We start from the raw sequence: 18,250 nt of genomic DNA, 5'->3' as shown, positions 1-18,250 counted from the left end.
CAATACCAAACCAGCCCTAAAACCAACAATAAATAGATATAACCATGAGGGAAGGATGGATTGCCAATAAGGAACATGATCAGAAACACACCACAAACAAGAACATCATAAAAGTTAGGAAGTTCTAAAACATGAACAATGAACCAAGTGGACATCTATTTGCTACCAAGCAACAAAGCTAGAGAGAACAACTCAATATAACAAGCAAATTACATTCCACTCACCGGTTACATAGGCAGTACACATTCAGCTTCACTTAGAATCAAAGGGATTCCCATTCAACTACTTGATCAAGGGATCACAACTTCGAATTTTGAAATCTTCGTTTCTTTAGTTATCTCATTGCACAACACCTATCACTAGCTACTATACTAAACAGTAACCATTTTAAGAAATGGCAAGGACATTTACCCATCTAGTTGACAGTTTGTCTTCTGGGAGCACCATCCAACCAGTCTAACTGCCAAAGAGAATAACAGGGTGTTATGATGTTATCTGTTGTGCTGGCAGACAGGATGTGATGGCCTAGAATACAACTTTAAACTCAAGAAAGATACACTACCAATACATAGAGACCTAAAAACAAATCAAATGCGTCTATAATATTTTGCTGTATTGAACTATGGAACAATTCCAAAGCATAACCGTGCCACAAAGTCAAGCATTTAGCCAGCCTGTATCAGAGCAGCACAGAGCACAAAACATCTTGCTTTTTGCCCCATACTTATTTGAGGTTATATCATCTAAAGACGGACAACGTACAAAACCATTCCTTTCTCTCATATACCATAGGGGACTCAACGTCACTTCTATTAAATGCGATATTCTATTGAACTGTTTGTAGACATAAGGCTATCAACCTAATATAGGAGCATAAAAAATGCATTAATGCTCGCCTAATATAAGAGCAGCAAAAACCTTTTCAGCAAAACCAAAAACCACCAAAAGGACCGCTGAATCAAACAAGGATACAATAGGGAAACCGAACTTTAAATTAACATGAAAGATAGCTTTGGGCCACTAAATATAGCTTATACGTGCAAGACAGTCTAATAACCTATTAAGGGAAGTAACATTAACCTCAAGCATGTAATCCAAAATGATAGAAATTCAAATCAAACGATGTTCTTGCACTCTAGGTATCTATCTTAATGTGCCAACCTAGGTACTTTCTAATGCTCTCCTATCCACAAAACTGATTTGAAAGTATAACTTGCATCTCAAACAATCACCAAATTATATCAAAGTTCAGAGAAATGAAAAACAGAGACAAAATAAAGAAACTTGGTCAAACATTTGGATAGTAAGAGAAAGGGAAAGCGTTATATCAGAAAGATTCTCTTTCATGTAAAGCTTAAGATGGCTACACAGCAAGTAAGAGAGTTATGAAAATTAGCACTTATTGACACAGCAGGTAACATGAAACATGAAAATGGTGCGAACACATCTGTGCCTACGGTTAACACTGTTGCACATATAAACTATATACACAATCACTTGTGAAGGAAGCCTGCATTCTTATCGTTAATGCACGATAAGGCCATTCGTCAACCAAATTAAACACAATTAACTACACGTTCTAAATACAATGAACTGCACGTTATAAACATCTACGGAAACCAAAATAAAGGAAGCAAATTTGATTAGTAAAATGAGATTGTTAATCCAAGAGTAAAGAATCTTATTCTAAACTCAACAATACTCACATTCTATAATTTAATAAAAACAAGCTGATAATTCCATTCAATTTCTCAGGCAATGCATAATACTTCTATGAGTAAAATCCGAATGACAAAATTAGTGTTCAAAACTTCTGAGATTTCATAAAAATCTAACTCTAAACCTCTCACTACCACATCAAGCTCTGGACTTGCGGCGTAGACTCTTCCTGAGCTTCTTTAACTTATGCTTGTTCATCTTCTTCTTCCTCTTCTTCTTCACACTGTCAGCCCAAATCGTCCTCACATCATCGGACTCCACCTCGACCGCCTCGAAAACACCCAACCGATCGAACCCAGCTGGGGAAATCGGATTTAAGAAAAACCCAAATGGGAAATTGGGGAAGATGGGGAAGGGGTTGGGAGATTCAGCATTGTGGAAGCTTGTGGGACCTAATTGGGAAACCGGGTCTTCTGAGAATTCGGGTTTGGGTGGGCCTAGATGGCTATGGTGAGAAATAAGGGAGGCTGTGGGTTTGGGGAAGAGATGGGATTTGAGGGACGCCGCTGTTCTTAAAGCCGGTGAGTTTTTAGCAAGTTTGTGGACAAAACTCGCCATCTGGGGGCGGAAAGAGGCGGAGAAATTGATGAATCACAGGTTTCTCCGTCGCAGAGAGACGCACGGTTCGGAGGATTTGAAAAGATTGATTGGCTATGGCGTTTTTTGCTATGCCGAAAAGGGTTTCGTTTCGAAGAGGAGAGCGGCGACTGCAGGATGCGAATCGCTAGAACAAGAAAGAGCTGACGACGTCGTTTGGTGAATTGAATGGTGAGAAATGTTTTGCAATATCCCCCGAACTTGGTGCCTTATTCCAATTTGACCCCTGCCCCCTATTTTTTCATTTTTTATGCACTTTATATCCTCTTGGAAATCAAAATTTTTTCTAACAAACTATATTATCTATACTAAGGAAGTGGAGAAGTTGGCTAAACATCACAACGAACTAGTAATAAGATTGTTGCTTAGGAACTAAACCTCGGAGGCATCGACAATAAGATCGTTGCTTAGGAACTAAACCTCGTATTAGATGTTTGTGTTGCTGCTATGGACTCACTTTGTCATTTTTAAGCTAGAATCCTTGAATTTCTGCTGGAAATCTTGGTTGTTGGGAGTTTAGGATATGCAGCATATTTGGTTTACATTGAGTTGGTCTTGACATCTTGTGTTTTTTATTCTCTTTTTCTTTCTGATGTATATGAGTAAACTAAATTCGATATATAGATTTTGTAATGATTCGCTATTGATTAATTGTTCACATTCGTCTTTTTCTTTTTCCATTGTGGTTTATGAACATCCAAATGCGACTATGAGACAGACGCTCAGGTACAGTTTATATTGCAGGATTCCCACTGATTACAAACATATACCTGGATACTTAGTGCTTGATTTGAGCCAGCATACACCGAACGTCCTTACTGTTAGGCCTCTCTTTCGGGTTATCCAAAGTGCAAAAGGAAGCAATCTTGAGAACCAGGAGCATTTGCTCCTCGTATCCGTTTCCCATCAATTTCACGTCGATTGCCTTCTTAGGGTTCTCTGAAGTCATGACATTCCTCATCCACTTAACCAGAGTCATCTCGTTCGTGTTCTGGAAAAACTCATCGGATAGAAGCTTTCCCATCACCAGAATCCCCAACACCACCCCGAAACAGTATATGTCACACTTGTCTGTGAACTTGAATGTCTGATGGTATTCTGGTGCAACAATGCTAACAGCACCCGAAATATTAAAAATTAAAATATGAGTCTGGCCATCCGGCATTGCTTTTGCTTGCCCGAAATCTGCAATCCGAGCTTCCATATCACCATCAAGCAGGATGTTTGCTGCACCGAGAGCGCCGTGAATTATTTGAGGGGTGTTGTTCATGTGAAGGTATTCAAGCCCTGCAGCAACTCCAAAAGCAATGTTATGCCTTGTAAGCCAATCCAACTGTCTTGTTCCGTTCGCAACTTGATTCAACATGTCTTTCAAGCTCCCATTCTTCATGAACTCATAGACCAGGTAATGACAATCCGGTCGAGACACGTGGGCTAGCAGAGGAACAAGATTTCGGTGCCTAATTTTCCCCACAGTGTTGATCTCCGATCGGATTTCACGCATCTTATTGTTCATAAACTCACTTTCCTCTTCAGCGATCAGTTCATCGGTATCTTTATGGGGTTGAACCATCTTTTTTATAGCAATAATTTTGCCGTTGCTTCCTGGCAACTCGGCTTTATAAACGTCTCTACCTCCACGCCATCCTATGAATTCCAAATTAGCCACGCTATCTTCTTTTTCTAGGAAAGCCAAGTCTTCTTTCCTTTTGATCAGAGAACTGAAAATCGCAGGACCGCCGTCTTTGCCGCCCTTAAAAAGCAGAGAAAAGATAAACCCGGATAAACTTCCGGCCAGTGCTCCGGCCAAAAATTTGAGCAGCCACCCTCCTACCTTCTTGTTATTCTTCTTCTGCTTCGGTGTTGCAGATGGAGCTAGAGCTTTAGTTGGAGCTTGAGCATTAGCAGCAGCTGTGGTGCTGTTGTGGCCTTTTGTGCTTGTATTCTCAGCCAAAATGTAACGTTTGGGCACATAGGTCGCTGAAATCTCGTTGGTAATGAGCCATCGAGGAATTCGTTTCCAGCGAAGTTGAATAACCGAAGATTGCGAAAGGAACGAATGGTAGCTGGGATTTTCCCAGAGAAGAAATTGTCAGCAATGGAAAGGCTTTCAAGGTTGGGAAAATGCTTGAGGAAGCTCAAATTCCCAGAAAGCTTGTTAGAAGGAAGGTCGAGGGTTCGAAGGCGAATGAGGTTAGACAACCCGGCAGGAACTTCCCCGGAAAACCGGTTGTCTCCGAGGTTGAGAATCTCAAGCTTCCGGCAGTCAACAATTTGAGATGGGATTTTGTCAATGAGGTTGTTGTGAACAAGAGAGATCTCTTTGAGCTCGGCGAGCCGCCCTAATGCTGGGCTTAGAAAGCCATCAAGCCGGTGGGATTTGAAGATAAGCCGGGTGATTCGGAGGACGTAGGTGGTGTTGTCTGAGAGCCTGCGCTCACAGAAGACACCGGGAGTATTGCATGGAGCTGGTTGACTGATATGGAATTGGAGGCCCATGGTTTTTTGGATGGTGGAGAGGGCTTGGAGATCGGAAGGGTCGAGATTTAGTCTCGCGTGGATGAGGAGGAGGAGGAAGAGGAAGGTGAGGAGGCTGAGCTGGGCGGTGCTGCCGGATAAAGCTGCCTTAAAGTAGTACTAGTTCATACTTGTGTGTTGGCTGGCTCGGTTGTTTGCTTTTGTATTGTAAAGGAGGATGTGGAATACTGGATGTAATGCGCGGAGGCAGCGGAGCCTTCGTTCACAGTAAAGTCAAGTCTCCAATAAGACAAGTTTACTGTGACTTTGTTATATGAGTTTAATCACCACATCATCCCATTTTCAAATGGTTCTCACTTTTCCGAATAATCAGCATGATCCCCTCCGGATTGTTGTATCTGAAGGCCAACGACCAGGAGATGTGAATCGTTAAAGAGAGAGAGATTCAGATTCTTAGTTTGTGTGAGGTGGGTCAGTGAGATAAGCTAATGAGGATTGCAAAAGTTAAAATAAGTGATTCGAATATCTTGGTCCTTGGGCTTCAAACATCCAGATTCAGAGAGGACCTTCAAACCCTTTATAATCTAAGTTCATAAAGTGGTTTTTCTTTTCAACTAATGCTAGGGAGATTATCAATTTAAACCAATGTTTGTAAACCATACAACATGACTATTGATGATTGGATTATTACTTGATTGTTAATTAACGTGCTTATTTTCTATTGGTGACACATCAGATGATTTACAAATTTGGTCTCAAAAGTTGATCTACCTAGCAATACTCTAGAGTTAAATGTAGTTGTAGACGTGGGTGCTGTTACATTGATTAGAGTGCATGCGCTTCCCTTATGTATTTAAGTTCGAATTTCTCCACCCGTAATTCCGATTAATTTGAAGTGTAATATCCTTTTGATCCATTTGTTTTGTTCGAATTTGGTACTTTCACTTTGTTCATTTATCTCTAATTTGTGGGCTAATGTGCACACATGACAAGAAGAATCTGAGAATTGTTTGATGTTTCTTCCATCAATCATCCCAATTTATATAGTTTTTCAATAAATTATGGTTTCGAAGGTCATATACTACGAAAATAGCTTTCTTTGAGTAGAAATGTGAAGGTATGCTCCGATACTTCAAAAAAACATGCAGCTTCTAAAGTTGTGCAGTTTATATTCACACATTTAAATAAATTAACGTCAAACTATATTAACAAGGCCAACATTGTCAACACGATAAAGCATAAATCTCAAATGGGTAAACAAGTTCCGCACTGCCAAATGGATTGCATGGTCAAGCAGCTCAATATTTCATGATTTCTTGACTTGGAAGTTTCCAAGTCACCCCCCTCAAATCTCCAAGTCAACACAAAAGGAAAGGCAAGTCTTTGGTATGTTTCTGGCCGTTAGATCAAAGATTTTAAATCAATTATTTGATACTGACATGAAGGAAATTACACTCTGGCCACTCCCCCAAGTCCTCGCCAACACTTTTCTCTGCTTAATCTTAATCTTGTTGAATTACCAGGAAATTGTTTGCTTAATTGTTTATCTTCTTATATTATCTACAGGCTCGAGCCACAGAAAAATGTAGTAGTAAATACTGGTTTCTGGTTGGAAAATAATTGTCACGTAATGTGTCATTTCTCATGATAGAATGATAGAATTTATAATTTTAAGACTTGTGTTTGAATATGTGCCAAACAACGATTTGTAAATGAAAATGAACATGTAAAAGTCGATAAATGTCATTTTGTTTATTGTAGAAATAAGTGTTGGGTTTTTTTTTTATTGGGAAATAAATCAGCGTATAATTTATTCATCTTTATTGACAAGTTACAATTTGATATGTCGTTAATTACATTTGAGTATTTGTTAGATTGTCATTTGCATGTAAAAATAAATAGGAGTTTTAGCCAAAATGTATCATGAGATTGACATAACTTTTCAATTTGGTCATTGACAATGAAAATCGATAGAAGTGGTCAATGAGTTTGTCTGTCATAAATCATTTTGGTCATTCTGTGATAAATATGTCATTATCCTCGTTAAGTGGAGGAGTTGATTTGACAAAAATACCCTTCAAAAAGTGGTCATGTGGTCGTTCACAACACCACATGACAATTTAACGAGGGGATGTTAACAAATTATTCACGGAATGATCAAATGATTATGATGGACAAATACATTGACCACTTGTACCTATTTTCATTGTCAGGTATTAAACTAAAGAGTTATGCCAATTGCAAAAATCATTTTGACTAAAAAATCCAAATAAATGATTCCTTACGTATGAAGAACCTAATGTTATTTGGACCTCCCTGTTGCAAGTTATAAGGTTTGAAAGAACAAATATTTACGTAGCTGTATTGTCGCTGAACGTTGTTGCAACTCATATGTCTGTCTCTTTGCTAAAACTTCCCTTTGCAATGTTGAACAAAAACCATATAATTATTTAAAATTGCCATCGTCATAATTTAATATGCCTTTTTCCAAAGTAGACCAGAATAAATTAACAAATGGCAGGCTGCGGCTCGCCAATAAGCAAAGAAAATGTGAGAGAGTCCGAGTTCAAGACTCCAAACTGGTGAGTCTGTTTGACTAGATGAATTTCTTACGAATGGAAAAAAATACCGAAAATCCCAAACCATAGGAAACCGAACCCAAAAAACCCAAACTGAAAATCCCGAAAATTTTGGTACCGAAACCAAACCGATCTCAAATTGTTCAGTAGGAGATTCGGTCTCACACTTTAAAATCGTTCGGTATTCTCATCCCGAACCGAACTTTAAACCCTATCTATTATATATATGTTGGAATATGTATAATGTCCTATTATATTATTATAATAACTTAAGTGTGGGGATAAGAATCAGATCGTGTGTGTGTGCTGTTTAAAGTTTTATCAAAGCACATAGGTGCTATCTACATAATTCACTCTCTCTCTCTCTCTCGAATTTTCTTTATTTGCAACCAGGAAGGCAGAAACCACCTAAACCTTTCTTCAACTCAATCCAAACCCGACACATCCCTACTCACTCTTTCTCATTTCTCATCTTTGGCCCTTCATTCAGTCTCAGATTATCTCTGTCTCTCCTTCTCGAATTTGAAGCTCAGCAACCACTACCTTCTCACAGTCTCACTCCGACGAACTCTCTCCGCTCCAGCCACCACCACACCTCACGGCTTCATCCCCACATCTGATTCTCTCCATTGATTTTCTGTGTATGTGGGGTTTCAAATAAGGTTGGGGTTGTTGAATAATTGGCCAAGTGGCCAAGTGGACAAGTCCAAGAAAACTTTAGATTAAACAAACCAAAAGTGAGGAACACCTTCCTTGTTTTAGGGAGGAAAATAAGGGAAATGTTTGGTTGCTTTTGAAAAAGGTTTTGAAACAACACCCGTGAGTTTTGGTTTTTTTCATAATAAAGGGTTTGGTTGCTTTTCCATTCGGTTGTGTGGAAACAAGAGAGAAGGGAGATTTGCAGAGAGTTTTGCAGAGAAAAAGAGGGCAGAGAACAAGGGGTGCCACATCCCCCATTTGAAAAGAGCTCCTCTCTTCGGTTAGTAATCATTCACCAAAGTAGTTGTTGTTGTAATAGCTTTGAGCTATATGTATAGAGAAGAAATTATTCATTATATTTCTTTCTCTATTTGTTTCTTTGGTGTGTGAGAGTTATTGGGTGTATTGGGCTTTTGGGTTGTGAGATTGCCAACACTTTGTAAACTCCCATTTGGTTGATAGTGGATTATTGGGTGAGCTCCTACTGCTCCGAGGACGTACTCCAGTTACACTGACTGTGGAGGAACCTCGTTAAAATCTTTGTGTCTTTTATATTTTGTTCTTGCATTTTATTTGATATATTTCCTGTGGGTTAGCTTGAGTTGGTTCCAAAATTGATTTGGTGCTATCCTAGCACAACAATTGGTATCAGAGCACTGGTTGCTCTTGGGTACTGTCTAGTTGCCAAAGATGTCAGACGGGCAAGATGAGAATCCTTTTGGAAGCAGCTCCGGGTTTGCAAGAACTACGGTGCAAAATGCAAAGTTCGAAGTGGAAAAGTTTGATGGCACAAACAACTTCGGGATGTGGCAATGTGAGGTTAAAGATGTGTTGGCTCAACAAGATCTTCTTGCCGCCTTGGGAGAGAAGCCTGAAGCTATGTCGAAACTGGAATGGGAGAAATTAAATTTGTGGGCTTGCTCTTCAATTCGGTTGTGCCTTGCAAAAACTCAGAAGTATTTTGTGATGCGGGAGACTTTGGCAAGTGTGTTGTGGCAAAAATTGGAAGACAAGTATATGACGAAGAGTGTAGAGAACCGGCTACACTTGAAGAAAAAGCTCTACCGCTTCCAATACAAAGAAGGTACAAAAATGATTAGACACCTTGATGCTTTTAATAAGTTGATTGCCGACTTGTTAAATTTAGATGAGGATATTAAGGATGAAGATAAGGCCTTAATATTGTTGAATTCCTTGTCGGACTCTTATGAGCATTTTGTTACCACTATTATGCATGGTAAAGAAACTGTGAAATTTGAAGATGTGTCAAATGCCTTGATGAATTATGAAATGAGGCATAGAGATAAAAATCATGATAGTACCTCTGAAGCTTTAATTGTTAGAGGTAGATCATCGGAGAGGAGATCCTCTTCTAGCAGGAAAAAATCACAGTCTCGACCTAGAGGAAACTCTAAAGGTAGAAAACCTTTGGAAAGGGATGAATGTGCCTTTTGTCGTAATAAGGGCCATTGGAAGAAAGATTGTCCTAGATTGAAGACCAAAGGCAAAGAAAGTTTTGAAGCTAATGTTGCTGAGGTTGAAACAGATTTTTCTGATTTTGCTTTAACCACTTCCTCATCATTTTATTGTGCTACTAAGTGGGTGTTGGATACGGGTTGTACTCATCATATGACTCCTCACAAGGATTGGTTTTCAAGCTTGAAAGAGTTTGATGGCGGTGTTGTGTTCATGGGAGATGACAATCCTTGCACAACAAAAGGGATTGGTACAGTTCGTTTGAAGTTGCATGATGGCATGGTTAAAGAGTTGACAGGTGTTCGGTATGTACCGAATTTGAAGAAAAATCTTATTTCTTTGGGAACTTTGGAAGCCAAGGGCTTCAGGTTTCATTCAGATGGGCAGACATTGAAGGTGACTTATGGTGCACTTGTTGTGATGAAAGCTCATCGATATAGCCATTTGTATTTATTGCAAGGAAGCACTGTGACAGGTGAAGCATCTGTAGTCTCAGAAAATATGGGCACATCCGATTCTGATACTACTAGATTGTGGCATATGAGATTAGGCCATGCCGGTGAGAAAGCTCTACAAGGGCTTGTGAAACAAGGTCTTCTAAAAGGTGCCACGACTTGTAAACTTGATTTCTGTGAGCATTGTGTCTTGGGGAAGCAAACTAGAGTGAAGTTTGGTACTGCTGTACATCAGACGAAGGGCATTCTTGATTATGTGCATTCGGATGTTTGGGGTCCTACAAAGACTCCCTCTTTGAGTGGTAGACATTGGTTCGTGACCTTTGTTGATGATTATTCAAGAAGGTCTTGGGTCTACACTATGAAGCACAAGAGTGAGGTGTTGAGCATTTTCTTGGGTTGGAAGAAAATGGTTGAGAACCAGACTGGGAGAAAGATTAAGATTTTGAGATCGGATAATGGTGGTGAATACACATCCGACCCTTTCTTTAAAGTTTGCAAAGAGGAAGGGATTGTGAGACATTTTAGTGTCCGAGGAACTCCACAACAAAATGGAGTTGCAGAAAGATTGAATCGAACCTTGCTTGAGAAGGTTAGATGCATGTTGTCTCAGTCGGGTTTGAGCAAGTCATTTTGGGCAGAGGCAGTTACTTATGCATGTCACATCATCAACCGATTACCCTCAGCTGCTGTTCAGGGTAAGACGCCAATGGAGGTATGGACTGGAAAACCTTCTACTGATTATGATTATATTCGTATTTTTGGTTCACCTGCTTATTTTCATGTAACTGAAAATAAACTTGATCCTAGAGCCAAAAAGGCTATCTTTCTTGGTTTTAGTAGTGGTGTCAAAGGTTACAGGTTATGGTGCCCGGAGATGAAGAAACTTGTAATCAGCAGAGATGTGACATTTGATGAAGAAAATATGTTCAGAAACTCTGAAAAGAATGTGAAAGATGTCCAACAGGTGGAGCTTGAGAAAGTTGCCTCTAGTACTTCAAATCCTATTTCCGCTGATGTCGAAGCCACTACAAGTGAAGAAGTGGGAGACCATGAGGATGTTGAAGAAGTTGAACTTGAAGATTCTATTCAAGTTGAAGAACAAGTTTCACCTCAAGAGTCTATTGCTAAGAACAGAGGAAAGAGAAATATTACCAAGCCAGCTCGGTATAGTGACTATGTTGCTTTTGCTCTTCCTATTATCACTGATGAGATTCCATCCAATTTTGAGGAAGCCATTGAGAGTGAGGAAAAGGAGAAGTGGTGCAATGCCATGGGTGATGAGATGAATTCTCTCTTGAAGAACAAGACTTGGGAGTTAGCTAAATTGCCTAAGGGTAAGAAAGCTATTGGTTGCAAATGGGTGTATGCCAAGAAGGAAGATGTTGCTGAGAAAAGCAATGTCAGATTCAAAGCAAGATTAGTTGCTAAAGGGTATGCACAAAAGGAGGGCATTGACTACAATGAAATCTTTTCTCCAGTTGTGAAGCACTCATCAATTCGCATTATGTTAGCTCTTGTTGCACAATATGATCTTGAACTTGTGCAACTTGATGTGAAGATGGCTTTCCTACATGGTGATTTGAATGAATAGATCTATATGTGTCAACCGGATGGGTATAAAGTGAAAGGGAAAGAAAATTTGTTTTGCAAGTTGAAGAAATCACTTTATGGCTTGAAGCAATCTCCAAGACAATGGTATTTGAGATTTGATAAATTTATGAGAGGCCAAAATTATTCTAGAAGTCAATATGATCATTGTGTGTACTTCAAGAAGTTGCAAGATGGGTCTTTCATTTATTTATTGATATATGTTGATGATATGTTGATTGCCTCAAAGAATGTCGAAGAGATTGAGAAATTGAAGAAGCAAATGAAGAATGAGTTCGAGATGAAGGATCTTGGTGAAGCAAAGAAGATCCTTGGCATGGAGATCACTAGAGACAGAGAGAAAGGTTTGGTATGCTTGAATCAAAGACAATACCTTGAGAAGTTGATTCGGAAGTTTGGAGTTCATGATTCAACCAAACCGGTTAGTACCCCTTTGGCTCCTCATTTTAAATTAAGTTCTCTACAGTGTCCTAAAACTGATAAAGAGAAGCTGCAAATGAAAGATATACCATATGCAAATTTGGTTGGTAGTTTGATGTATGCAATGGTATGCTCTAGACCGGATATTGCTCATGCAGTTGGCATGGTGAGTCGATATATGCATAATCCAGGTAAAGAGCATTGGCAAGCAGCTAAATGGATATTGAGATATCTCCATGGTACTCGAGACGTTGGTTTATGCTTTGAGAGAGATGACTCTGGTATTGGTCATTTTGCAGTTGGTTATGTTGATTCAGATTATGCAGGTGATCTAGATGGAAGGAAGTCTACTACAGGCTATGTGTTTACTATGGCTAAAGGGCCAGTTTGTTGGAGGTCCATTTTGCAGTCGTCTGTTGCTTTGTCTACTACAGAGGCTGAATATATGGCAGTTGCTGAAGCTATAAAGGAGGCCATTTGGATACATGGGCTGATTAGAGATTTGGGGGTTGATCAGAAGCAGGTGGAGGTGCATTGTGATAGTCAGAGTGCCATTTATTTGGCTAAGTATCAGGTTCATCATGCGAGGACCAAGCACATAGATGTGCGTTATCACTTTGTTCGTGAAGTTGTTGGTGAAGGAGAAATCATTCTCCAGAAGATTCCAACTAAAGACAACCCCGCTGATATGTTGACTAAGGTTGTTGGTGTAGCCAAGTTTGTTCATTGCTTGAACTTGGCTCACATTTTGCCTATATAAAGAAGGCGTTGAGCAGTAGGAGTTTTGGAGCATTTGGCTCGGCATGAGTTGTTCTCTTGCTAGTGATTGGGAGTGTTTTTTGTGTTGATTGTGTTGGTTGGCTTATCATGGCGTTTTCGGAACTTGGCCAAGGTGGAGATTGTTGAATAATTGGCCAAGTGGCCAAGTGGACAAGTCCAAGAAAACTTTAGATTAAACAAACCAAAAGTGAGGAACACCTTCCTTGTTTTAGGGAGGAAAATAAGGGAAATGTTTGGTTGCTTTTGAAAAAGGTTTTGAAACAACACCCGTGAGTTTTGGTTTTTTTCATAATAAAGGGTTTGGTTGCTTTTCCATTCGGTTGTGTGGAAACAAGAGAGAAGGGAGATTTGCAGAGAGTTTTGCAGAGAAAAAGAGGGCAGAGAACAAGGGGTGCCACATCCCCCATTTGAAAAGAGCTCCTCTCTTCGGTTAGTAATCATTCACCAAAGTAGTTGTTGTTGTAATAGCTTTGAGCTATATGTATAGAGAAGAAATTATTCATTATATTTCTTTCTCTATTTGTTTCTTTGGTGTGTGAGAGTTATTGGGTGTATTGGGCTTTTGGGTTGTGAGATTGCCAACACTTTGTAAACTCCCATTTGGTTGGTAGTGGATTATTGGGTGAGCTCCTACTGCTCCGAGGACGTACTCCAGTTACACTGACTGTGGAGGAACCTTGTTAAAATCTTTGTGTCTTTTATATTTTGTTCTTGCATTTTATTTGATATATTTCCTGTGGGTTAGCTTGAGTTGGTTCCAAAATTGATTTGGTGCTATCCTAGCACAACAGGGGTTTCAAATTGGGGCTTAGGGTTTCGAATTGGGGGCTTGGGTCAGGAGGAGGACGGACTATCTCTTCATTTTGTCTCTTTATCTCCCATCAATCTTCACTGATTCACTATCACTTCTTTCATTTCATTTTGGGTTTTTCATGCAAGTTCAAATGTTTTCGATTTCAATCTAGTTGATTTGGATTTTGATGCAGGTTTTGTTTCGGGAAATCTTGAAATACAGAAAATATTTTGGAAATACCGAAATTCTGGAATCCTGAAATTTCGGTTTGGGATCAGTCATTTTATTCCCGTCCCAAAAATTTTCGGTTTGGGATTTGGTATGTCAGTTTCGATTCGATATCCCATACTGAACGAACCCTAGAATTCCTTATAGCCACTTCGGTCCCTGAATGAGTGGATAACCGTGATTTACCACTAGTTGCCCCCATTAAAAAGAAGAAAAGAAAAGAAAAAATGAATAGATAAACAATTAGGAGTGGGCATGGTCCGGTTCGGGCCGATTCCACTCTCAAACTGAAACCATAACCAATAATATTAACGGTTCGGTTCGATTCGTCAGTGCTCCTGTAATTTTCTTTTGCTAGAGTGAAGCCAAGAACCTTAACAAGAATATGTAGTTTCTTTTCAATTTACTTATGATATTATGCATGCATGTTTTGAAATATTAATCACCGTGTTTAAACTATCTAATTGTCATGGTGATTTGCGACCATTAGGGTACTTAGACAAGTAATTTGATGCAATTTCTATTGAAATATGACCCTAAAATTGAGGAGGCTTCTTGTGATTAGTAATTGTAAGTTCACTTAAGGCGAACATCACGCTCTTAAGGGTTGCATAGTTTTTCAAAAATGTTTTCACAAATCTCAATAAATCTTTGCATGTTTATTTTTGATCTGAACATTGTAGACGAGTTGCATATTAAATATACGTTTTCACTTGAACATCACGAGGAAATATGTATTAGGAAAACCTAATCTTCAAAGCATGTATGTGGAAATTCATAAGTAATTGGTAAAATTACATAGGATTGTTAATGGTGATGGTGGAACCTTAGTATTTAAATTGCTTTTTCAAAATTTTTTTTCTTTACTTTGTTGATTTATTTAATTATTTTTATTTCAATTCGTTTTTATTATTTTAAAATCTAAAATCATCTTTTTCGAAACTTCGTTTCAAATAATTAGCTAAGGATTAATTTAAAAACAAATTATTCATTCAATTCTTGTGGAGAACGACTTTACTTAAGCCGTTTATACTACAACTACCTTGTTCTCGTGTTTTTATCTCTACTTTTGCAGGTGGTAAAAATCTTATTACTGCTATTTTTCTTAAATTTATTACTAAAATCATATGATTCGGTTCATGGTGATTCCAATTCAGTTCATGCCAGTTTACAATTCTAACCAAAATATATGTATGTTTTTCGTATATTCTACTTCCAATACCAAATAGATATTTCAACCACAAGGTGATGAAATAAGCTTTGTCGTCCCCATATAAGCCAAATTCATTTTCAATTTGTTAGAAAAATCCTACTTTACTGTAAATTTCCAAGGATACTATTTCAAAGTAAGAAGTTCAAAGATTAAAAGAAATGCCATATTTTAAATATCATAGAGAAACGCCACAATAAAATCAAAGATTGACTTTAAATATCATAGAGAAACGCCACAATAAAATCAAAGATTGACATGCCTGATGAACCATTATAATTGGACTTCTTCCGCTGGCATATAGAAGGGGAGCTACCTTTGGAAGCAGAATTCCCCACCATCTTTAGAAACGCCACAAGAGTTCAAAACATTGAAGAGTGAAACAAAAATTTTGGAAGCCTCAGACAAAAAATATTTATGGTTCACAACTGAACATGATTTGAAATTATAAGAGACATTTATACCAAGATAAATTATCAGAGACGCAGTGTAGAGAGATTCATTTGATACGTAATACAAAACCTAATTGAGAAATGATTAAGTGCAGTCATACTAGGTGAAGCCAGTTTGGTTTGGACCACTCATCTGTGACATCTGTATACAACTAATAAATTTAATTAATTATGTACATTCACAATCCTGTTTGGTTCTGGATGGTTCTACCAAGATGAAAATCCGAACAGGAACCAATATGAACGATTCGGCTCCGTTCTTGAACCTAAGTTGACTTTTTTTGTCAACAAAATTTTTACGGTTTATTTTGTCGTGGTTCAATTTGGTTTGCAATTTCTTGGTTTTTATGCCCACCCCTATAAACAACATTACAATCCGGTTTGATTTTTATGCAGTCAATGGAAATGCCTTAGAATAAATTTAATTAATTACGTACATTCACAATCCAGTTTGGTTCTGGATGGTTTTTCTAAGATGAAAACCCGAACAGGAACCAATATGAACGACTTGGCCAGTTCTTGAACCTAAGTTGACTTTTTTTGTCAACATTTTTACGGTTTATTTTGTCGTGGTTCAATTCGATCTGCGATTCCACGGTTTTTATGCCCAACCCTATAAATAACATTACCAAAATAACAAAAGTGACTAAACAAATAAACCTTAACAACGTACATCCTCGACTAATTAATGTGGTTCAACTTTTGTGCCTAGTCGGCTGATTTTTTTTATATTATTTTTTATGGAGAAAAACTTATATATTACAGGTTCAAATCCTTTGTTTCTATCTCACACATTACTTGCGGTGCAGGTGAGTGTATGAACATGCATGAGAGTTTTTCTTATTTTTTAGGGTATATTTATCCGTTGGTATCTCTATTTAGTTATGTGGCGGAATTTGAATCGATACATGGCTTGCATAAAAGAGCGCCGTTTCTCTTCCATGGAGGAACGTTAATACACTACTTTCAAGCCTGTAAACCCTAATTTCTCATCCCAATTCACACCCAGAAACGTATAATTTCGTTTCCTAACACTTTAATTGATTGGCATTTTTTAGGGTTTAATTTATGCGCTTTTCAAGATCGTCTAGTCCAGAAGAGTTCTCGGTTTGAATTCCCCGCCAATTTCTGTTCCTTTCTCCATCACTTTCTAACGTCTTCTTACTCACATGACTTGTCCATTTCTGTTTCCGTTTCCAGAGTGTCAAATAGACGAAGTCGGTAATAGTTTGGACCGCGAGGTAGTACTAACTGTTCTTCCACATTTTTGTTAATTGATTGCTGTTAAACTTTGTGGAAGTAATTTAGGGCAAGGAAGATTAGATTTCTGCAGCATAAACCCTAATTTTGGGATTTACTGATATCAAATTCTGATTGTTATGCAGAAAATGGAAATGCCTTAGAATTGAGCTGTGAACTTCCCCGGAATTTAATCACAGGTTCGCACTAACTTTTGGTTTCTTAGTTGAGATTGAATGTGGTCAGAAGTTATGTGTGCTTATTCTGAGATTTTGAGAAGGATTTTGTGTTGTGGCAAAGGCTGTGCAGCGTACTGCTACGATTGCTGAACCTGAATCGGAGGGCTTGAGTGAAATTGAAGAAACTTACTTGGAGTGGGTTCTCCCGCAGTTGCTTTTGGGTTTTTGAGGTTCATGAGGACCCTAGCAGTGGCCAGGATCGGTGACAGCCCCTTCTCTTTCTTCTTCCTTTCTTCCTTCTCTCTTTTCTTCTCCCTTCCTTTCCTCTTCTGCCCATCTGTTTCCGGCCTAATTTTCTTCTTCCTCTTGCCTCTGATCTAACTGACATTAGTCCTCCATCCGAAATTTCCCAATTCTGACCTTCCTTTTTCTCTTCCATCAACTGTTTTTCCACATCCATGATTCTCTTCAACCCATTTTTACCTCTCCCCAATGGTTTCGGCCTCTCTCGATCCCACAATTTCCTAGATTTGTAATCGTTCTTTTTCATCGCGTTTCACGGCTTTCTAGGAAGGTGTGTAGAGCTCCAATTCAGGTAATCACATCTCCACCTTGTTGAATAAGAAGAGTATCCAAGATAACTCTAATGATCCCAAGAAAAAGAAAATAGAGCACACTCTTAAAGAAAGCTCACAAAACAACCTAATTAGCAAAGCTTTTCTTATTTAGCTCTAGGCTTTGTTTTTCCTTGGATGATATACAATGCTTGAGGACTTGGGTATTTATAGCAAACCAAATGAAAGCTACACCACACACTTAATTAAACTAAGATTATTTGCTACCACACAAAACCCATTAATTGCACCTAATTTTTTTCCACTCAACCATACCTAACATTGATTCTACCTAACATTGATTCTCAACACTCCCCCTCAATGTTAGCTCTCATTCTTTGCACTGTGCTGAGCAGACAGCGAAAATTTTCGAGCTTGCCTGTACTTAAACTTTTTGTGAACAAGTCCGCAACTTGATCATTCGTCTTGACCTGTCTCATCTCAATCTCTTCTTGTAGAACCTTTTCTCTGATAAAGTGGTAGTGCACTTCCACATGTTTAGTTCTTGCATGAAAGACTGGATTTTCCGCCAAGCGAATGGCCGATTGGTTATCACAGTACAATGGTACTGGATAATCTACTGGTTGATGTAGATCACTCATCAACTGTACCAGCCATGCATTCTCTTGAGCTGCCATTGCTGCTGCTCTATACTCTGCTTCTGTGGTTGACAAAGATACCGTTGGTTGTCTCTTGCTACACCAAGAGATAGTTCCAGAAC

The 18,250-nt window shown here is 38.6% G+C and overlaps 1 long non-coding RNA gene and 1 pseudogene across 2 annotated transcripts in view; one reads left to right on the top strand and one right to left on the bottom strand.

Moving 5' to 3' along the window:
* Positions 1-139: 139 nt before the first annotated feature.
* On the bottom strand, positions 140-13,889 carry LOC137712335 (leucine-rich repeat receptor-like serine/threonine/tyrosine-protein kinase SOBIR1 pseudogene; annotated as a pseudogene). Its single transcript, XR_015955880.1, has 3 exons — positions 13,848-13,889; positions 3,087-4,953; positions 140-460 (listed from the first exon to the last, which is right to left on the bottom strand). The product of XR_015955880.1 is annotated as a leucine-rich repeat receptor-like serine/threonine/tyrosine-protein kinase SOBIR1 pseudogene (transcript).
* A 2,975-nt stretch (positions 13,890-16,864) lies between these two features.
* Positions 16,865-18,250, top strand: part of LOC148691118 (uncharacterized) — a 6,008-nt gene continuing 4,622 nt past the window's right edge. The window contains exon 1 of the long non-coding RNA XR_015955964.1: positions 16,865-17,510. This is a non-coding gene — a long non-coding RNA (uncharacterized LOC148691118). The remainder of the gene's footprint in view (positions 17,511-18,250) is intronic.

The sequence above is a fragment of the Pyrus communis genome, chromosome 14 (genome assembly GCF_041283825.1).
Source record: "Pyrus communis isolate YQ-2024b chromosome 14, ASM4128382v1, whole genome shotgun sequence".
Taxonomy (NCBI): Eukaryota; Viridiplantae; Streptophyta; class Magnoliopsida; order Rosales; family Rosaceae; genus Pyrus; species Pyrus communis.
This window is presented reverse-complemented; position numbering and strand designations above follow the sequence as displayed.